The sequence below is a fragment of the Phyllobates terribilis genome, unplaced genomic scaffold (genome assembly GCF_046119375.1).
Source record: "Phyllobates terribilis strain yellow unplaced genomic scaffold, ASM4611937v1 Scaffold_8__6_contigs__length_399053987, whole genome shotgun sequence".
Taxonomy (NCBI): Eukaryota; Metazoa; Chordata; class Amphibia; order Anura; family Dendrobatidae; genus Phyllobates; species Phyllobates terribilis.
In genome coordinates this window covers 127,036,942-127,057,418 of record NW_027362768.1, presented here as the reverse complement: position 1 = coordinate 127,057,418, position 20,477 = coordinate 127,036,942, and positions in this window count along the sequence as shown.

Genomic DNA, 20,477 nt, shown 5'->3' with positions numbered 1-20,477 from the left:
CATGTGATTTTGCTACAGATTTGCAACAGATTTGTCACATGTGCAGCAAAATATGTGGCAGAAATGCCTAGTCTGAAAATGGTCTTAGAAAGCAAAATAAAAACAAGTCAACTGAATGACTCTTGGTGAAATCCTCAACATTTTCACTGAGACGACTAAGGAGGCTCATTAAGAATGGCATCAATAAAAATGTATTCACATCTGATAGTTTGGTGACACTTTTCATGAGCAATTTTTAATATTTTAATTAAACAAGTGGGCGGGATTTCTTCCCTTCCCCCGGACGGGAACACATCATAAGCCACAAGACATAAAAAGCAATTTCACAGCCACAAGACCTCTAATATGGGCCATACAGGTAAGCATAGATTCACATTTCTATCACCTGTATGCCCATATTAAAGTCTGAAAAGGGTGTGACAGATTCCCTTTAAACACTACCTTGAACATTGAGTTTCAGGATAAGAAGGTAAACATGCTAGACATATTCATGAAAATATTAATTCTATATTAGAAGTTGATATAAGATAATTTAAAATAAGCAGAATCACCCAATTGTAGCATGTAAATCGCAAACAGAAATGTATTTAAGATAAAGGTGCTTCTCACTAAATTAGAATATCATCAAAAAGTTAATTTATTTCAGTTCTTCAATACAAAAAGTGAAACTCATATATTATATAGAGTCATTATAAACAGAGTGATCTATTTCAAGTGTTTATTTCTGTTAATATTGATGATTATGGCTTACAGCCAATGATAACGCAAAATTTATTATCTCATTAAATTAGAATACTTTATAACAACAGCTTGAAAAATGATTTTAAAATCCGAAATGTTGTCCTACTGAAATGTATGTTCTGTAAATGCTCTCAATACTTGGTCGGAGCCATCAATTACTGCATCAATGCGGCGTGGCATGGAGGCGATCAGCATGTGGCACTGCTGAGGTGTTATGGAAGCCCAGGTTGCTTTGATAGCAGCCTTCAGCTCGTCTGAATTGTTGAGTTTGGTGTCTCTCATCTTCCTCTTGACAATACCCCATAGATTCTCTATGGAGTTAAGGTCAGGCGAGTTTGCTGGCCAATCAAGCACAGTGATACTGTTGTGTGTAAACCAGGTATTGGTACTTTTGGCAGTGTGTACAGGTGCCAAGTCCTGCTGGAGAATGAAATTTCCATCTCCAAATAGCTTGTCGGCAGAGGGAAGCATGAAGTGCTCTAAAATTTCCTGGTAGACAGCGGCGCTGACTTTGGTCTTGATAAAACACAGTGGACGTACACCAGCAGATGACATGGCTCCCCAAACCATCACTGATTGTGGAAACTTCACACTAGACCTCAAGCAGCTTGGATTGTGGCCTCTCCACTCTTCCTCCAGACTCTGCGACCTGGATTTCCAAATGAAATGCAAAATTTACTTTCATCTGAAAACAACATCTTGGTCCACTGAGTAACAGTCCAGGTCTTTTTCTCCTTGGCTCAGGTAAGACGCTCCTGGAGTTCTCTATTGGTCATAAGTGGCTTGACACAAGGAATGCGACACTTGTAGCCCATGTCCTGGATACGTCTGTGTGTGGTGGCTCTTGAAGCAATGAGTCTAGCAGCAGTCCACTCCTTGTGAATCTCCCTCAAATTTTTGAATGGCCTTTTCTTAATATTCCTTTGAAGACTGCGGTTATCCCGGTTGCTTGTGCACCTTTTTCTACCACACTTTTTCCTTCCACTCAACTTTCCATTAATCTGCTTGGATACAGCACTCTCTGAACAGACAGCTTCTTTAGCAATGACCTTTCGTGGCTTACCCTCCTTGTGGAGTGTGTCAATGACTGCCTTCTGGACATCTGTCAAGTCAGCAGTCTTCCTCATGATTGTGGAGCCTACTGAAACAGACTAAGGGACCTTTATATACGCTTAGGAAGCCTTTGCAGGTGTTTTTTTGTTAATTATTCTAATTTACTGAGATAATGAATTTTGTGTTTTCATTGGCTGTAAGCCATAATCATCAACATTAACAGAAATAAACACTTTAAATAGATCACTCTGTTTGTAATGACTCTATATAATATATGAGTTCCACTTTTTATATTGAAGAACCAAAATAAATTAACTTTTTGATGATATTCTAATTTTGTGAGAAGCACCTGTATATATATTAAAAAAACAGCAAAATGGGTAATAAAGTGCCCCCTGGAAGAAAGTTGGCAAAACAGCGTAGTCGGGGTGTTAGCCTTGATACAAGCAGACTTCACTACTGTATAGCTGTAAGTAAAAGCACCAGGCACTTTGTTAGTTTTCCTTGCTCCATGTTCATTTTATTATAATTAGAACTTCATGCTACAGAATATTCTTTAATATTACATTGGCACTTGCACTTTATATGATACTATCTCTGATATCTTTGCATCTAAGCACTTTATATTCACTGTGTATCAATATAGCCAATTTTGGTGTTTTTTTACTTTTACTGTGCACTTTATCAGCCATTTTGCAATTTTACATATATATATATATATATATATATATATATATATATATATATCTTAAGTACATTTCTGCTTGTCATCTACATGCTACAATTGGGTGATTCCTGCTTATTTTACATTATCTTATATGAACTTCTAATAAAGAATTTTATATTTTAATTAATATGCCTATCATGTTTACCTTTTTAGGCTGAAACTCAATGTTCAAGGTATTGTTTATTGACTTTGATTGGAAGGGCTATGTCTAATATGTTTTTGTGACTAGTGTATTAAGTACTCTTTTTCTTAGCCCACTCCTTATGATTCCGCCTGACATATTTGTAATATATCAAAAAGGTTAAACTTTTCATACTGTTTTGTGCCTGTAGCTGATTTGCTGTTGCCACCTGCTTTTTTGCCAATTTACCAAATGTAGATTAGGAAGATGTAGACCACAGATAGAAACTAACATGACACATATTTTACAGGAAATATTGTTTCAAACTCTTGCTCCTAAAGTGGAGAACATAATTGAAATTCTGGCTGTAAGTATTTCACAAATTACTGCTCTATGCAAACATCTTTACAATAGATGTCTCTAAATGTAAAATTTTAGTTGTCATATAATTGACATGTTGTCATATAATATCTATAATGATTTTGGTTATTATGTGGCAAGAGATGGTATGTTCTATGTTCCCCTGTTTTTGGTGGTCCATTGAGAGGTGGGCAGGCGGCTATGGAGGAAGGTTATTTAGTTTCAGTGTGAGATACAGGACCATTAGATAATATGGCCTTGAGTGACGTTGTGTAGTATTGCCTGGTATATGGTGGAACGGTAGAGGCAGCTGAACCGAGTTAGACTATATAGTTTATATAGGCCTGGTAGGTAGATGAATAGTGTTCAGTAGGTACGGAGTAAAGTAAATGATTACTCCACAATTGTAAAGGTTTGTTCATATGCTGGGTTTTAGTTGCATGTTTTTGCAGCTCAAAAAACGCTGTATTACAGTGAAAGCAGAGTGAACGCTGCTTATTTTTTCCTTGCAGATTTGAACCATCAAAGTATTATTTTTAAATCTGCAGCATGCCAATTATTTCAGTTTTTGTAGTGTTCTCTACCTATTCGAACAAAAAGGAAAAAAAAAAACAAATATAAAAACGCACACAAAAAAGTGCATATTTTATGCAGTGTTTTCCTGCCAACATGCTGTTTTTTTTGCTGTAGAAAAATATGGTGCAAAACTCAGCATCTTCACGTACCCTAAATCAAAAGGGACTTTGCAACAATATACAATTTAGCAAGAACTGGTAAAATACAGGACCAAGATCAGAAATAGCACCAGGAATAGGACTTAAGAAGTCTTAACTAGTCAGTACTGGCCCATTCTATGAAACTAAGAGGGTCCTGGCAATCAGATCTTAACTAGTGATGAGCGAGCACTAAAATGCTCGGGTGCTCGTTGCTCGGGTCGAGCACATTGGAATACTCGGGTGCTCGACCCGAGCAACGAGCCCAATGTAAGTCTATGGGAAACTCGATCATTTTTCAGGCGGCTACCCCCGGCGGTCAACAGAGGGCCTAAAAATTGCCCAAATCGATGGGAACAGTGCTAAAATGGCAGGGGAACAGCATGGGGAAGACCCTTGGAAGCATTTGTGACTCCCAGGTCACTGCTGTCAACAACGTTGTCAGAGGTATTACACCACTTTTATGGACTCACAATAAAACATGCAAAAACGAAACCAAAATGGATTTTCCAGGGACATATGTTAAGGAACATCCTTTCCATGGTAATGACTTGTATATAAGGCAAAATAAATAACCAAAAACAAAAATGCTCCTCCACACCTTGGGCTATGTTCACACGTAGCGTTTTTGATGCGTTTTTGCACTTTTGTATTGCTTTCAACCATGACAAATGCATTCACCTGGAAATGGCATTTTAACATTTTACAACCTTATCTGGCCATGTGGTGTGTGAGACATGATCAGACACATCCTGTTTCATTTATGAAGGAGGGACTCTGAAAGTCACAAAGCCTATTTTTATAGGGCCATCAGGTGGCCTTTACTATTCTTAAAGGGCCAGCAGTCGGCCCTCGCTATTCTTAGAGAGCCATCAGCCGACTATGTTTTATTGCTCCCATTACTAAAGAGTGGGTCTCCTATACTGTTATTGTATATGCAGTGTATGCAGTTGGTGGCAGATCTGCCCAAAATTTGGACGCACCCCAATTCACCTTTGAAAATTTGGACGCACCCCAATACTGTTTGCCTATGCAGTGAATGCAAGGGCTGCCAAAAATTTGGACCTACTCCAATGCCCCTTAAGAGAGACGTAGAGGAGGGCCTCCTGAAAAAAAAAATGTTCCCATTATTAGGAAGTGGGTCTCCCATAGTGTTGGCCTATGCAGTGAATGCAAGGGCTGCCAAAAATTGGGAGGCACTCCAATGCCCCTTGGAAGAGACGTGGAGGTCAGAGGGCCTCATGAAAAAAATTTCCCATTATTAGGAAGTGGGTCTCCCATAGTGTTGGCCTATGCAGTGAATACAAGGGTTGCCAAAAATTTGGAGACACTCCAATGCCCCTTGGAAGAGACGTGGAGGTCAGAGGGCCTCATGAAAACAATGTTCCCATTATTAGAAAGTGGGTCTCCCACAGTGTTGGCCTATGCAGTGAATGCAAGGGCTACCAAAAATTGAGAGGCACTTCAATGCCCCTTGGAAGAGACGTAGAGGGCCTCATGAAAAAATGTTCCCATTATTAGGGAGTGGGTCTCCCATAGAGCTGGCCTATGCAGTGAATGCAAGGGCTGCCAAAAATTGGGAGGCACTCCAATGCGTGTAAACTAAGCAGAGAATATATACCCAGTTAAATTTTATTGGGTATATACTCTCTGCTTGGTTTACACACAATTGTATACCCTCCTTTTCAACCTGGTTTAGGCCTGTTTTGCCTTGGTTTGAGGCACTCTAATGCCCCTTGGAAGCGACGTGGAGGAGGGCCTCATAAAAAAATGTTCCCATTAGAAAGGAGCCTGTCTCCTATACTTGTAATGCCCATGCACTAAGTGTATGGTCTGACAAACATTTACCCCTGGGGGGTATACATGAACATACTGGATAATTTTTTTATTTTTTTTACGGGCATCATAAACACCCTTTAAAAAAATGATGTGGGTTTTGCATCACAGATCACGGTCACCCTGGTGATATGGTGGTGGAGGATGAGGAGAAGGAGGAAGACAAGAGCAAATAGCCAAAATCAGGAAGCGTATACCTATGTGTGGGTGTGAAAAAGTGCATGGGAATACACCTCCCAAAAAAAGACACTGGATTTGAGTTTACACCTCCCAAAAAAAGACACTGGATTTGAGTTTATGTTATGCTGCTATCATTTGATGGTGTTGAGAAGTCTGGCCCAATCCAGCCCTTGTTCATTTTTATAAGAGTCAGCCTGTCAGCATTTTCAGTTGACAGGTGGATGCACTTATCAGTTATAATTCCACCAGCGGCACTAAAAACCCGCTCTGATAAAACGCTAGCAGCAGGGCAGGCTAGGACCTCCAAGGCGTAGAGAGCCAGTTCATTCCACGTATCCAGCTTGAATACCCAATAATTATAAGGCGCAGAGGAATCACGGAGGACGTTGGTAAGGTACTCCCTCAGCATCTTACCAAACTTTGCACTCCTTGTGAGAGTACCCCGTGCCTTAGTGCCTGTGCAATGGGAGGGGCTGAGAAAATTCTCCCAGAACTTGGACAGTGTTCCCCTGCCTCTGCGGGATTGGAGTTGTGTTTCTCTCGACTGTAGTCCTTGGTTGTCCAACGAACTGTGACCACTGCCGCCAGCATTTTCAGATTGGAATTTTTTTAATAGTTCCGCAACAAGGGCCTTCTGGTACTGCCCCATTTTTGTAGACCTGTCCACCTCAGGAATAAGAGTTAGAAAGTTCTCCTTATAGCGTGGGTCTAGAACTGTCACCAACCAGTAATGACTGTCACCCAAAATTTTGGGAATGTGAGGGTCATGGGAAAGGCAGCATAGCATAAACTCAGCCATGCGTGCCAGACTGCTAACAGGCAAGACTTCCGTGTCCTCACCAAGATGACGACTGACCATGCTCTCCTCCTCCTCCCTGTCGTCAGGTCATCCACGCTGAACAGACGGTATGACAGTTGTGCAGGTAGTACCGACTATAGCGCATGAAACCAGCTCTTGTTTTCCTCCTCCTCCTCTTCTTCTTTGTCACCCAATCCACGTTGGGATGAGATGGGGCTGGGCTGTGTGTAATCACCCTGCTTGATTCCTTGCTCCATCTCATCGGGCTCCGCCTGCAATGCATCCTCTTTGATTGTGAGAAGAGAGCGTTTCAGAAGACAGAGTAGCGGGATGGTGACACTAATTATGACGTCATCACCGCTCATCATCTTGGTGGAGTCCTCAAAGTTTTGGAGGATGGTACATATGTCTGACATCCATGTCCACTCCTGAGGTCTTATGTGTGGAGTGTGAACTGAATACCGACGGCCTTTTTGATGCTGGTACTCAACAACTGCCCTCTTCTGCTCACAAATCCTTCCCAAAATCTTCAGTGTAGAGAGTTCCAACATCACACACCAGTCTGTGAGCCGGAAGCTGCAAACGCTGCTGATGTTATGATCTGCAACATAAACTAAGGAAAGATAAGGGAAAGCTGTCCCTACAGTAAGACTAAGCTGAATCCCTATGATGTAGCGGGCTGCCTGTTCCTTGTGAACAGACCCGCCTTCGCCCTTGGCTAGTCTGAACGAAGACCTATAGAATTAAGGGAGGGGTCCCTAAATGAACTAAGGACTGGGACAAAAATGGGACACCTCCTAAACAGAAGTTGTTTCAGAGCACAAAAGACAAACTGACAAAAGGTACTAGAGGTCCAAGAGGACCAAGCGAACTAGACAGATAGGCACCGAAGCACCTGGCTAGAGAGAGAGTCAAACAACACTGAAGTCCAGCAAAGCCAGAAGGGCGGAGCTGGAATATATAGGCAGATGGTCACGTGACCGCAAAACACAAGATAGCAAAAACTAACAGGAGGGTTCTAACAGTACCCCCTCTTCTATGAGGATCCTCCGGATCCTGCAGGCCCAGGCCTATCAGGAAACCTCCTGTGGAAAGCTTTAACAAGCCTAGGAGCAGAGACATCATCTGGCCTTACCCAGGAGATGTCTTCGGGACCGAAACCCTTCCAGGAGACAAGATACTGTAATTTCCCTCTATGCCATCTAGAATTCAAAATACAAGAAATTTCATATTCGCCGTCTTCCACCACAGGAGGAACTGTGACAGTGGCGTCCCTATTAGATAGGTCAGCCTTTTTCAACAAGGAAACATGAAACACAGGATTAATCTTCCAGGAAGTAGGGACATCCAACCTAACAGCAGACGGGTTAACAACCTGAAGCACTTTAAATGGACCCACAAACTTAGGACCCAATTTTTTAGAGGGAATCCTCAACCGCAGGTTCTTCGAGGACAACCAAGCCACGTCACCCACAGTAAACAAAACCTCTTTACGTTTCCTGTCAAAATACTTCTTGGACTTCTTGTTAGCCTCTTGCAGGTTACAACATACATTAGTCCAAACTCTTTCCAAATCACCGGAAAAATTCTCCTCCTCCGACACCGCCGACCCCAATTTCGAGAACGAACCAAAAGACGTTTGTCTCCCAGTACAACAAAAAAAAGGAGAACACCCAGCAGAGGAGGATGTATGATTGTTAAGAGCAAAATCTGCGAGAGGCAGAAACTCAGACCACACCTCTTGATTGTCTGCCACAAAACAACGCAAAAACTGTTCAACATCAAGGTTCTTTCTTTAAGTCTGTCCATTCGACTCCGGATGATAACCAGACGAAAATGACAAATGGACTCCCAACCTGTCACAAAAAGCACACCAAAAGCGAGCCACAAACTGAGGTCCTCTATCAGAAACAATATCCGTGGGAACGCCATGGAGCTTGACAATCTCCTTAACAAATGCCTTAGCGAGTGTCTTGGCGCAGGGCAACTTAATGAATGGAACCAAATGACACATCTTACTAAAACGGTCCACGACCACCCAGATGACAGAAAAACTCTCGGACACAGGAAGATCAGTAATAAAATCCATTGTGAGATGTGTCCAAGGCGCGCTAGGAACCTTCAGAGGGCAAAGCAACCCCGCAGCAGGAGTATGTGAAGCCTTTGACCTAGCACACACAGTACACTGACGCACCCACTTGATGACTTCCTTCTGCCATCCAGGCGACCAAAAACTGCGACTGATAAGTCTCTTAGTCTCCGAAACTCCCGGATGACCTGCCAGCCGAGACTCATGACACTCCACAAACAAATGTCTCCTAAAGGCTCTAGGCACAAACAACCTCCCATGGGGAGTGTTAGATGGAGCATCATCTTGAGCATTCAGAATCCCATTCTACAAAACGGAGTCCAATGCAGCCACCACAACTCCTTTCTGCAAAATGCTCTCCTCCTCCTCGGCACCGACCGTAGGAGAGAAGCTGTGAGATAAAGCATCGGCTTTAACATTTTTAGTACCAGGGATATAGGTAACAGAAAAATGAAACCGAAAAAAAAAAAGTGCCCACCTAGCTTGACGGGCATTCAAGCACTTGGCAGCATCCAGATAGATCAAATTCTTATGATCTGTGAAAACCTGAATAGGAAATCTAGTGCCTTCCAAAAAATGACGCCAGTGTTCAAACACAAGTTTAATAGCCAGCAACTCCCGATTTCCAACATCATCAATCGGTTCGGTTTCCGAAATTTTTTTTGAAAAGAAGGCACAAGGATGTACTCCACCCTTGTTCTCTTGAGACAAAACTGCTCCGACCCCCACTGATGAAGCATTGACCTTGACCAAAAAAGGCTTGGTCTCATCAGGCTGCATAAGGATAGGGGCAGAACTGAACCTCTCCTTGAGATACTCAAACGCTTCAATGGCCTCAGTAGTCCACTGGGCCGTATTCGCACCTTTCCTGGTGAGATCGGTTAGAGGTTTAACAATTACAGAAAAATTCTTAATGAATTTCCTGTAATAATTGGCAAAACCCAAAAATCTCTGTATAGATTTCAAACCAATAGGCCTAGGCCATTCCTGCACAGCCTGAACCTTCACAGGATCCATCTCAAAGTCCTCGCTGGAGACAATGTAGCCCAAAAAACTAATTTTCTGCACAGCGAACTCACATTTCTCCAGCTTAGCAAAGAATGAATTATCACTCAATAACTGCAAAACTTCACGTACACTCTGCCAATGGGACTCGAGATCTGGTGAATAAATCAAAATGTCATCCAAATACACAACCACATTCTTACCAATTAAAGGTCACAGGATGTCATTAATAAGGTTCTGAAAAAATGCAGGTGCATTGGTAAGACCAAAAGGCATCACCAGATTCTCAAAATGACCTACCGGAGTGTTAAAAGCAGTTTTCCATTCATCACCCTCCTTCACACGTAACAAATTGTATGCCTCTTGGAGGTCAATTTTGGAGAACCACTTGGCTCCCACTAACTGGTTAAACAAGTCAGGAATTAACGGCAATGGGTAGGAATTGCGTACGGTAATCTTATTAATTTCACGAAAATCCAGACATGGACGTAAACCGCCGTCCTTTTTTTTAACAAAGAAAAATCTAACGGCTCAGGCGACTTAGAAGGTCTAATGTGACCAGCAGCCAAGCTCGTCTGCATGTATTCCTCCAAGGCCTTTCTCTCAGGGATAGTCAGATTAAATAAGTGACTCTTGGGAAGAGTAGCTCCAGGAACAAACTCAATGGCGCAATCATAATCCCTATGAGGAGGTAAAACTTGCGACTCCTCCTCCGAAAAAACCCTCCAAAAATCTTGAATAGGTACCAGTAATTCCCCTTTTTCCACAGCCGCAATGCAACCATTACAACATTTATCATAGCACTTTGGACTCCAAGACTTAATCACATTAGTAGACCAGTCCAATAAAGGATTGTGCAGTCTTAACCAAGGCAATCCTAGAACAACTGGAGAAGGCAAATTATCCAAAACAACCAAGTCCAAAATTTCTTGGTGACCTCCATTGATAGTGAGAGGAAATGCAGCAGTCTTGTGAGTAATACATTTCAAAGGAGTGTTATCAATTGCAACCACAGAAATAGGTGATGACAAAGGTTTCGATTTCAATTTAAGGTTTTCCAAAAACCCTTTATCAATCACATTAAGTGTTGAACCACAATCCACAAATACCTGAAATTCAATCAAATCTCCCTGCAGAGTAGTACTCCCAGAAAGAAACACTCCTGCAGAGCATAAACAAGCTATACGGGCGTAACTGACCTTTTTTTTTTCTTTACTTAAACGACGCTCACAATACTTAATCAAATGGTCAGCTTTACCACAATAAAGACACAAACCTTCGGCGAATCTCCGATCTCTTTCCTGAGAGCGGAGTGACATCGCCCCAACCTCCATTGGTTCTCCGCTGTCAGAGCAGATTTTCTGGAAACTAGGACCTGAAGTTACAGGAGTTTTTACATCATTGACCCTGGACCTCAGTCTCCTGTCCACACGAACAGCTAACTGCATAGCTTCCTGCAGAGTCTCAGGTGCAGGGAATGCAATTAGCAAATTCTTAACCCTTTCACTCAGACCAGCAAGAAATAAAAATCTCAGCTCAGAATCATTCCATTTAACTTCTGAGGCCCATCTCCTGAAGTGTGTGCAATAATTTTCAACATCATCTGACCCCTGATTCAAACGTCTAAGTTCTGATTCAGCAGATGAGATTTGATCAGGATCATCAATAGCCCCATAGCAGAAAAAAATTCTTCAACAGAACTTAAACACGTATCATTAGGTTGGAGAGAAAAGACCCACCCCTGTGGTTCTTTGCGCAAAAGTGACATAATAAAACCAATGCGCTGTGATTCATTCCCAGAGGATCTTGGTCTCAAACGAAAATATAACAAACAAGCATTTTTAAAGGAAAAAAAATCTTGCTGTTTACCATAAAAAACATCAGGCAGTCCTACCTTGGGTTCGACAAAATGCGCTCCAGGACAGCTACTCACGTGTTGCTGAAGCTCGGCCACCTCCAGAGACAATCCCTGCAGGCGTTGAGCCAACTCCTGGACGGAAACCATACTGATCCCCGAATTTCTTTCCTTTTAGTTTTTTTTTTTGGGCTGGACTTATTTTTATGATCTGCAACAAAAACTAAGGAAAGATAAGGGAAAGCTGTCCCTACAGTAAGACTAAGCTGAATCCCTACGATGTAGCAGGCTGCCTGTTCCTTGTGAACAGACCCACCTTCGTCCTCGGCTAGTCTGAACGAAGACCTATAGAATTAAGGGAGGGGTCCCTAAATGAACTAAGGACTGGGACAAAAATGGGACACCTCCTAAACAGAAGTTGTTGCAGAGCACAAAAGACAAACTGACAAAAGGTACTAGAGGTCCAAGACGACCAAGCGAACTATACAGAGATAGGCACCGAAGCACCTGGCTAGAGAGACAGTCAAACAACACTGAAGTCCAGCAAAGCCAGAAGGGCGGAGCTGGAATATATAGGCAGATGGTCACGTGACCGCAAAACACAAGATAGCAAAAACTAACAGGAGGGTTCTAACAGCTGAAACACGGCAAGGACGGTGGAAGCTGTAGGTGACTTTCTAAAGTGGGCACACAGGTGGTTTACTTTAACAAGCAGATCCGGCAGCTCCGGGTAGGATTTGAGAAATCGCTGAACCACAAGGTTAAGCACATGGGCCAGGCATGGTATATGTGTGAGCTCGCCTCGCCTCGCCTCAGAGCCACCACCAGGTTCTGGCCCTTGTCACACATGACCATGCCTGGCTGTAGGTTCAGTGGTGTGAGCCACAGATCTCCCTGCTCTTTCAAAGCTGTCCACAACTCTTCAGCATTGTGCGGTTTTTCACCCAAGCATACTAGCTTCAGCACAGCCTGTTGTCGCTTGGCCGAGGCAGTGCTGCAGTGCTTCCAGCTTGTGACTGATGTGGTCATTTCGGAGATGGAGGCTGAAGAAGAGGAGGAGGCTGAGGAGGATGAGGTGTAGGAGCTGTAGACTGGGGGGGCATCCCTGATTGACCTAGGGCCCGCAATCCTTGGCGTCGGGAGGACGTGTTCCGTCCCAAGGACCGACTGAGTCCCGGCTTCCACTATGTTTACCCAGTGTGCCGTCAGCGAGATGTACCATCCCTGCCCACAAGCACTTGTCCACGTGTCCGTGGTTAGGTGGACTTTCCCAGTAACTGAGTTGTTGAGGGCATGGCTAATGTTTTGGTACACGTGCTTGTGTAATGTGGGGACGGGACACCGGATGAAATAGTGGCAGCTGGGGACCGAGTACCGAGGGACGGTACTTTGCCACCACCACCACCACCCTGTCTTCCACATGGTCAAGTCTCAGTAGCCGTGAGTCTGAACTGCATATTCCTCACCCTAATCCTCCTTCCTCCCAACCATGCCGAGTGCCCGGAGACAACTGATCCAACACTTGGACACTCCGAAGAGCTGTTCACTTTTCCATTTATAGATTTGGGCCTCTCGACTGGTCCACTTGAAGCGGGGCAAGAGGAGATCGCGTGTAGCGATGCCCAAATATTTGAGCAGCCACGGTCACGTGAAGGTGACGGTGGGAAAGTGTCACAAGAGGTGGACGATGATGAGACACAATTGCCAGAAAGTCAGAAGGAGGACCAGGGTGCGAAAGTGGAAGATGAGTTGGTGGATGATATTGTAACTGACCCAACCTGGCAGGAGGACATGCAGAGCGAGGACAGCAGCACACAGGCGGAGGGAAGCAGAGCACCCCAACAGGCAGGAAGAAGCAGTGTGGTGGTCACAGACAGAAGGCAGGCAACCGTTCCCCGTAACACCAACACGAAGGAAATTGCCAGTACAACTGTTAGGTTTTCCCGAGTCTGGTTGTTTTTTAAAGACTCTGCCGATAACCCCCAAAACTGGAAGCATTATCCGCTATCCAACCAACACTGCTCTGGGTTCAATAGTTGTTTATTGCGGTCCCCTAGGAATTTGGACAGGAAGGTCGGGCGAGAAGATGTGGGTGTTTGTTGTGGCACAATTTCAGTTTGCCCACCGCCTCGGCCTCTGTATGCACCATCACCATCACGTCCAGTTCCCCGTCCCTTGCCACGCGTCTTGCCCATTTTAAATGGAGGACAATATCTTCCACGCTCACTACAAATGGCTGAATTTGGAGGTAAGTTATATGAGATCCGTGTGACGAAGAAAACACAGTTTTAAATACCTGGCCTGTAGTTAACTATTTTGAACAGCAGACCGGTGTGAAAACTTTGCTGACACACTGAAACAAATTTTTAATGGAGGCCAGAAATGGCAGTATTTTCGGAAAACGTATATGTGATCCGTGTGACGGAGAAACCAGTTTTAAATAGCTGGATTTTTTGCTCTGTAATATGGAAAGGACCTGGCTGTATTCTGCAGTGCCAACAAGCAAATGGCGCCGAAAAATGGTGTTCTCTGGATTGCCTTTTAAGCAAATAATGAGGATTAAGATCCCCAAAAAAATTATTCCTGGCCCCTGAGACCTGGGCCTATGTCTAGAAATATCTAACAGCAGCAGCAGACAAAACTGGAATGGAGCCTCTTAAGCTATATGCACTGCAGTCGGCTATATACACTGCCTGCCTGCCTATATACACTGCCTGCCTGATATCTCTACAGATGGATTAGTCCTCAGAAGGACTGTTTGTTGAGATGTACATGTGTAATATATTTCTGTTCTACCTACTCTACCTAATAAACAAGCAAATCTCTCCCTAGCTCAGCAGCACCTCTCCCTACACTGTCTGATTGCGGAGTAGACTGACAAACACAGCGGCGCCAGATCTGATATAGACCTGATGACGCTGTGCGGCCAGCCAATCACTGTAATGGCACAAGCAACATGGCTGTGGCATTACAGTGAGTGGCAGGCAATCCCTGCATGTTCATTGGCTCTCTAAAGAGCACCAAACATGCAGGGAGGGGACCTGAGCTCCCACCTGAGCATCTCGCAAGTACTCGGCGAGCTCGGAGCATCTCGAGTACTGAGATGCTCGGGCGAGTACCGAGTACCTGCGAGTATGCTCGCTCTTCACTAATCTTAACCAATTACTTATGATCTGTCTCTTCAAGTCATTTTTCAGCTGAGATCCTGTAATGTATAACATGTTCTGAAGTATTTTAATTAGATTTTACATTTTCATTATCTGTGCATACATTAAAACATAAGAAAAATAATCATTTACCTAGAATCTCATAGAATAGTAGACTATACCGGACATCATACAATGTAACAATGTTATTTTACTACAGGATATTCTTTTTGAAGTAATAGAAGATTTTTCATGTGATATGGTAAGTTTTATTTATACAGTTTGTCATAATTTCAAAGGTAATTTCTGCTATATATTTCCCATCCTTTACTATCACTATAAATGATTAAGTATAGAGATTAGAATTGTACAAAAACAATGAAAACAAAGAATGGCTAATGTTGTATTGTGTTGCTTATAATGTCAGCTCTCTGGACTTGTCTGTTTTTGGTATTATCTGTATTCTACAAAATATAAAATCTGGAGTTCCTTTTCTCAGACCTCTGCATTGTGCCATTCTTTTGTTATTCCTCTTAGAAATTTATGACTACATTTACCACTGGGCGTTATCAGTTGTGTGTCTCCATTCACTTTCTAACATAGTCCAGTGAACAACATTGGTCTTGATGACGGGTCGTGTTGCAGTCAGACAGATGTTCCTGATTCATTAAGAGTCGCACACCTTTTAATTAATGGGGCGTGTCTGAAAAGTGGCGACATCCTTCATGAGTCTCGCTACAAATCTTACTCCAGTCACGGACTGGAGTAAGAGTTCTGTCATAAGGTGTGCCACAGCTCATCATTAAATAGACAACCTTTGATGTTACACCTCCGTGCCACCCCAGCTCCACCCATTTTGGTGGAATTAGGAAAAACTGGTGTAAATATACCAAAAGTTGCAAAATTTTTCGGCACAAATATTGTGCCACTTATCAAAATGTGTCACACCAGATTTCTGGCAAAAACAGTTTGATGAATTGGGGCTCTTTTATAGTGTGCAGATTTTCTGGAATCACAGTATTAATTGCCAATCCTTTGCATGCACCTGTATGGTGGAGAATTTGATACATTCGTTTTCCCCTATAAGCCAAAATTATCCAAATATGAAGTGATCTTGGTAATAGGTATACTGTATATTAGGGAGTTGATGTAAATGCAACTCCCTAACATGTAATCTGCTATTGAATGCCTAATAGTTGCTATAAATTAGAAGTAATGTACAAAGTATGTCATAACTTTACTTTTCAGTCTTGAAAAGTTTCTATAGAAAATGTAATTGTTAGAAATTGAGATAAAAGTTGTGCTTTGTGACAAATTACTAATATTTGTCCTATAATTGTCTTTGTATTAATTTCCTCAAATATTTAGTCCATGTTTCCAATGTGTCTTATTTTTATTTAGCCCGATACTGATCGAGAAGCTCATGTTGCTTGGGATAGCAATGAAATGTATTAAGATCTAATCCTACCTACTAAAGAAATCTGGTAAGTTGTGATAAAATGTGTTTCGACATACATATAATGTTTTTTACACAATTATACACTCTCCATCATTGAAACTGCAACACCAAGAAGGAAAATTCGGGGAATTATGGAAATCACAGGATGGAAAGGCACATTAATAATATGCAAATGATGGAAAAATGGAAACAAAATGTTCAGAACGCTCAAAATTCCTCGATTTATTCAGTATAAAGTATGACCCACACAGAAATCCCGCACTTAAATGCCTTGGCTGTTATCACTGAAGTTATTAAAAGGAACCTGTCATGTGAAAAAAAAATAGTATTAGGCTATGTTCCCAGAATAAGCTTTTAGTGAGTTTTTGATGTTGCAGAATTCAGGCAGCATTTCTGCACCTATTAGGTAAATTAGATTTTTTCATTACGTTTTCGAGTGCATTTTTTTAACATGCACTTTTATTGCGATATTGATGCTTCGGTTTTTGTTTAATTTGTTTCTCATGCTTTAAATAATGCTGCTTTGCTTTTGATACTTCCAGGCATTTGGCTTTATTTAAACGTTATAGATATACTTACAGTCATGACCGAAAGTATTGGCACCCTTAAATCCCTTCATGCCGTGGCACTTTTCCGTTTTTGCGCTTTCGTTTTTTGCTCCATCTCTTCCCAGAGCCATAACTTTTTTAATTTTCGGTCAATATGGCCAAGTAAGAGCTTGTTTTTTGCAGGACGAGTTGTACTTTTGAACAACACCATTGGTTTTACCATATTATGTACTGGAAAAAGGGGGAAAAAATCCAAGTGAGGTGAAATTGCAAAAAAAAGTGCAATTTCGCAATTTTTTTTTTATTATTACCACGTTCACTATATGGTAAAGCTGACCTGCCACTATGATTCTCCAGGTCATTACAAGTTCATAGATACCAAACATGTATAGGATCTTTTTTTTTTAAGTGGTGAAAAAAAATCCAAAGTTTGTTAAAAAAAGAAAAGTAGCCATTTTCCGAGACCTGTAGCGTCTCCATTTTTTGGGATCTGGAGCCCGCTTAGGGCTTATTTTTTGCGCGCCAATCTGACATTTGTATTGATGCTATTTTGGGGTAGATATGAGGTTTTGATTGCCTGTTGTTGCATTTTATTGCAATGTTGCAGCGACCAAAAGAACGGAATTATGGCGTTTTGATTTTTTTCCTCGTTACACCGTTTACCGATCTGATTAATTTTTTCTATATATTGATAGTTTGGGCAATTCTGAACATGGCAATACAAAATATGTGGATGTTTTTTTTTTATTTTATTTTAAATGGGGCGAAAAGGGGGTGATTTAAACTTTTGTTTTTTTATTTTTTTTTATATTTTTAAAAACATTTTTAAAAATATCCTTCAACACTTGCTGTGGATTCTGCAACTTCCTGAAAAGTTTATTTAGAATGTGTCTACACAGGTCACATACACTACGGATATTCTAGCCAGATTTTACAGATTTGAAATCCACAGTCTGTGAATTTATGTTGCAAATATTCAAAACAGATTTCACAATTTGTAATGCAAAGATTGGTGTTAGCAGGATATCTACATTTCTGCAGCAAAAATTGCAGTTAAATCCACACAATTTAGTTCAGATTTTTTTCTTGCTCAGCTGCTACTTTGTTATAAACTAAAGGCCAGTCAAAGGCATATATAACAGAATAATATTGCAAATACTATGAGCCTAAATCAGTGTACTCCATAAGCTAACTACTATTAGTACTTGTCTTTCTAAATAATTTGTACTATAAAGCTGCAAGTGTTTCTTAAACATTGTATATGTGGCCAATTCAATTTTCAATTATCTATTTTTTTCCTAGGGTCATTGGACTCAAATAGTAGAATAGAAGAAAGCATGCAATAAAAAAGAAAAAAAAAATCATAAATCATTTGATTATTTTTTTTTATTTTCATGATGATCCATAAAACTTTCTATAAATCTTATGTTTCATTCAATCAATAAATCATTTTGATATCTGAGTATCCGTGTGTTGTTTTGATAAGCTGAACTTATTGTCAGGGTGAGGTCCTGTGAATAGTCGCCTATGGTACCTGGAAAAGTTTCTAGACGTACACCTTAGGTGCAAAGACTCAGTATTGACTGAACCTTGGAGAGTCATCCTTAGGGCTCGCTCTCACTTGTGATTAAATCGGATGAATGCAATCCGATAAAAAATTGGATTGCATTCGTACCCATTTAATCCTATGAGTGTGTGCTCAATGGCATTTTTTTTCCAGCTCCGATCGGATTGCGATCGGCCTGGAAAAAAAATCGCAGCATGCTGCATAGGGATCACACGCACCCATATAAGCCTATGAGTGCGTGTGAAACATCGCACTACACTCGGATATCACCCAAGTACAGTGCGATTCCCGCCAATGCCAGCAACAGAGGAGATGAAGAAATTGATTTCTCCATCCTCCGTAGCTGTGCTGCGATCCTCTCTGCGAGAGAATCGGAGGACAGAGCAATGACATTCGGCTCCCGCTCACAGCAGAGCAGGAGCCGAATGTCATTAGCATATCGCATCGAATGCCATACGCTAGTGGGACAACTGCCTTAGATAAACTGTTTTAAGTTTGGAGGGTCTTAAGATCTACTTGGTACTGGATTGTGATTAGATTAGTGTAAAAGTTATCAAGGATGTTTCTAGAGTCTAAAAAATAGTGGCCCTGGATGGATTTTACTTTTTAAATTCAATTTAATGCTACAGTATATACAGGAGATAACTTTATTGATCCGATGAAATTTTAGCGAAATACCACGATTACCAACATGGCTGTTGACAATATAATGAAGTTTTTTTTGTAAAAAGACACAGATAAAAATGGTAATTGTCTCGGCACCTTTAGGAGGCATATGAATTTATTATTATATTCATGAGCTTCAACGGGTCCAAAGTAAGTGACACACGTGTTCACTTCCTTTTAAACCATTACAGACACGTGTGAATGAATTAAAACATACTAACATGCATAAAAACAATTTCCACCATTAAGCTGAAATAGTATCACAAAGTAAAAAAACAAAATACATAGCAGTATCATAAGAAAACTGAAAGATGTGTCTGTAATGGTTTAAAAGGAAATGAACAGGTGTGTCACTTACTTTGGACCCGTTGAAACGCCGGAAGGCAACGAAACAGCCGTCATCCTTTTTTCCTCTCTCCCGCACACCCTTTGGGGTCTCAGTCCGATGCCGCACGCTTACATGTCCCGCACACAAAAATAAAGGAACATTTTAAGACTGGGTGTGTGCTCCCTTTCTTTCTACCTTTTGCTGAAGTTGAAAGAAAAAATGCCCAGCGCCATTTCACACATTGCTGAAGACTGAATCCGCCAGAGAGCGACTCAAGACTAGAGATGAGCGAACCTTTCAATGTTAGGTTTGAACTCGGCGAACTTCCCGATGTTCGTTAAATAGTTCACCGAATGGTTCATTCAAAATGCCATACCCTATTGGATTCAATGGGAGGCAAAACCATACACAACACTTTTCAAATGGGCCCAAAACAGCTCAAATTAGGGGCAGACACCAGGAAAAGTGACATCAATTGACCCACAGAACAAATAGTATAATTATTAGCGTTGAGCGAGTATGTTCTGTCCGAGTATACTTGGGCCGAGCTCCGAGTATTTACAGCTGCTCTGTGATATGCTTGAATCGCTCCCGTGTGCATGATTTGCAACTGTTTGACAGCTTTATTACATGTGAGGAATGTGTAAGAAATAGACATTCCTCCCATGTAATAAAACTGTCAAACAGTCGCAAATCATGCACACAAGAGGGATTCAAGCATATCACCGAGTAGCTGTAAATATTCGGAGCTCGGCCCGAGCGTACTCGGCGAAAGGGTTAACAGAACATACTCGCTCAACACTAATAATTATTATTATTTCTTATTATAATGCCATTTATTCCATTGCTCTTTGCATGTGAAAAGGGGTCACTGACTGGTATAGAACGAGAGAGGACCCTGCCCGTGATGGCTCACAAACAATCTACAAGGGTGAGGATACAGTAGATAATGGTAGAGTTGGTCTTGTAGCGGTATGGTGGAGCGATGGTTACTGCAAGTAGTACGTTTGTCAGAAGAGGTGGGTTTTCAGGTTCATTTTGAAGATTTCCACGGTAGGTGAGAGTCTGATGTGTTGGGGTAGAGAGTTCCACAGTAGGGGAGATGCACGGGACAAATCTTCTATTCGATTGTGGGAAGAGGAGATAAGAGGGAAGTAGAGAAGGAGATCTTGTGAGTATTAGAGGTTGCGTGCAGGTAAGTACCGAGAGACTATGTCACAGATATATGGAGGAGACAGGTTTTGGATGGCTTTGTATCCAAAGTTAGGGTTTTCAACTGGTGTC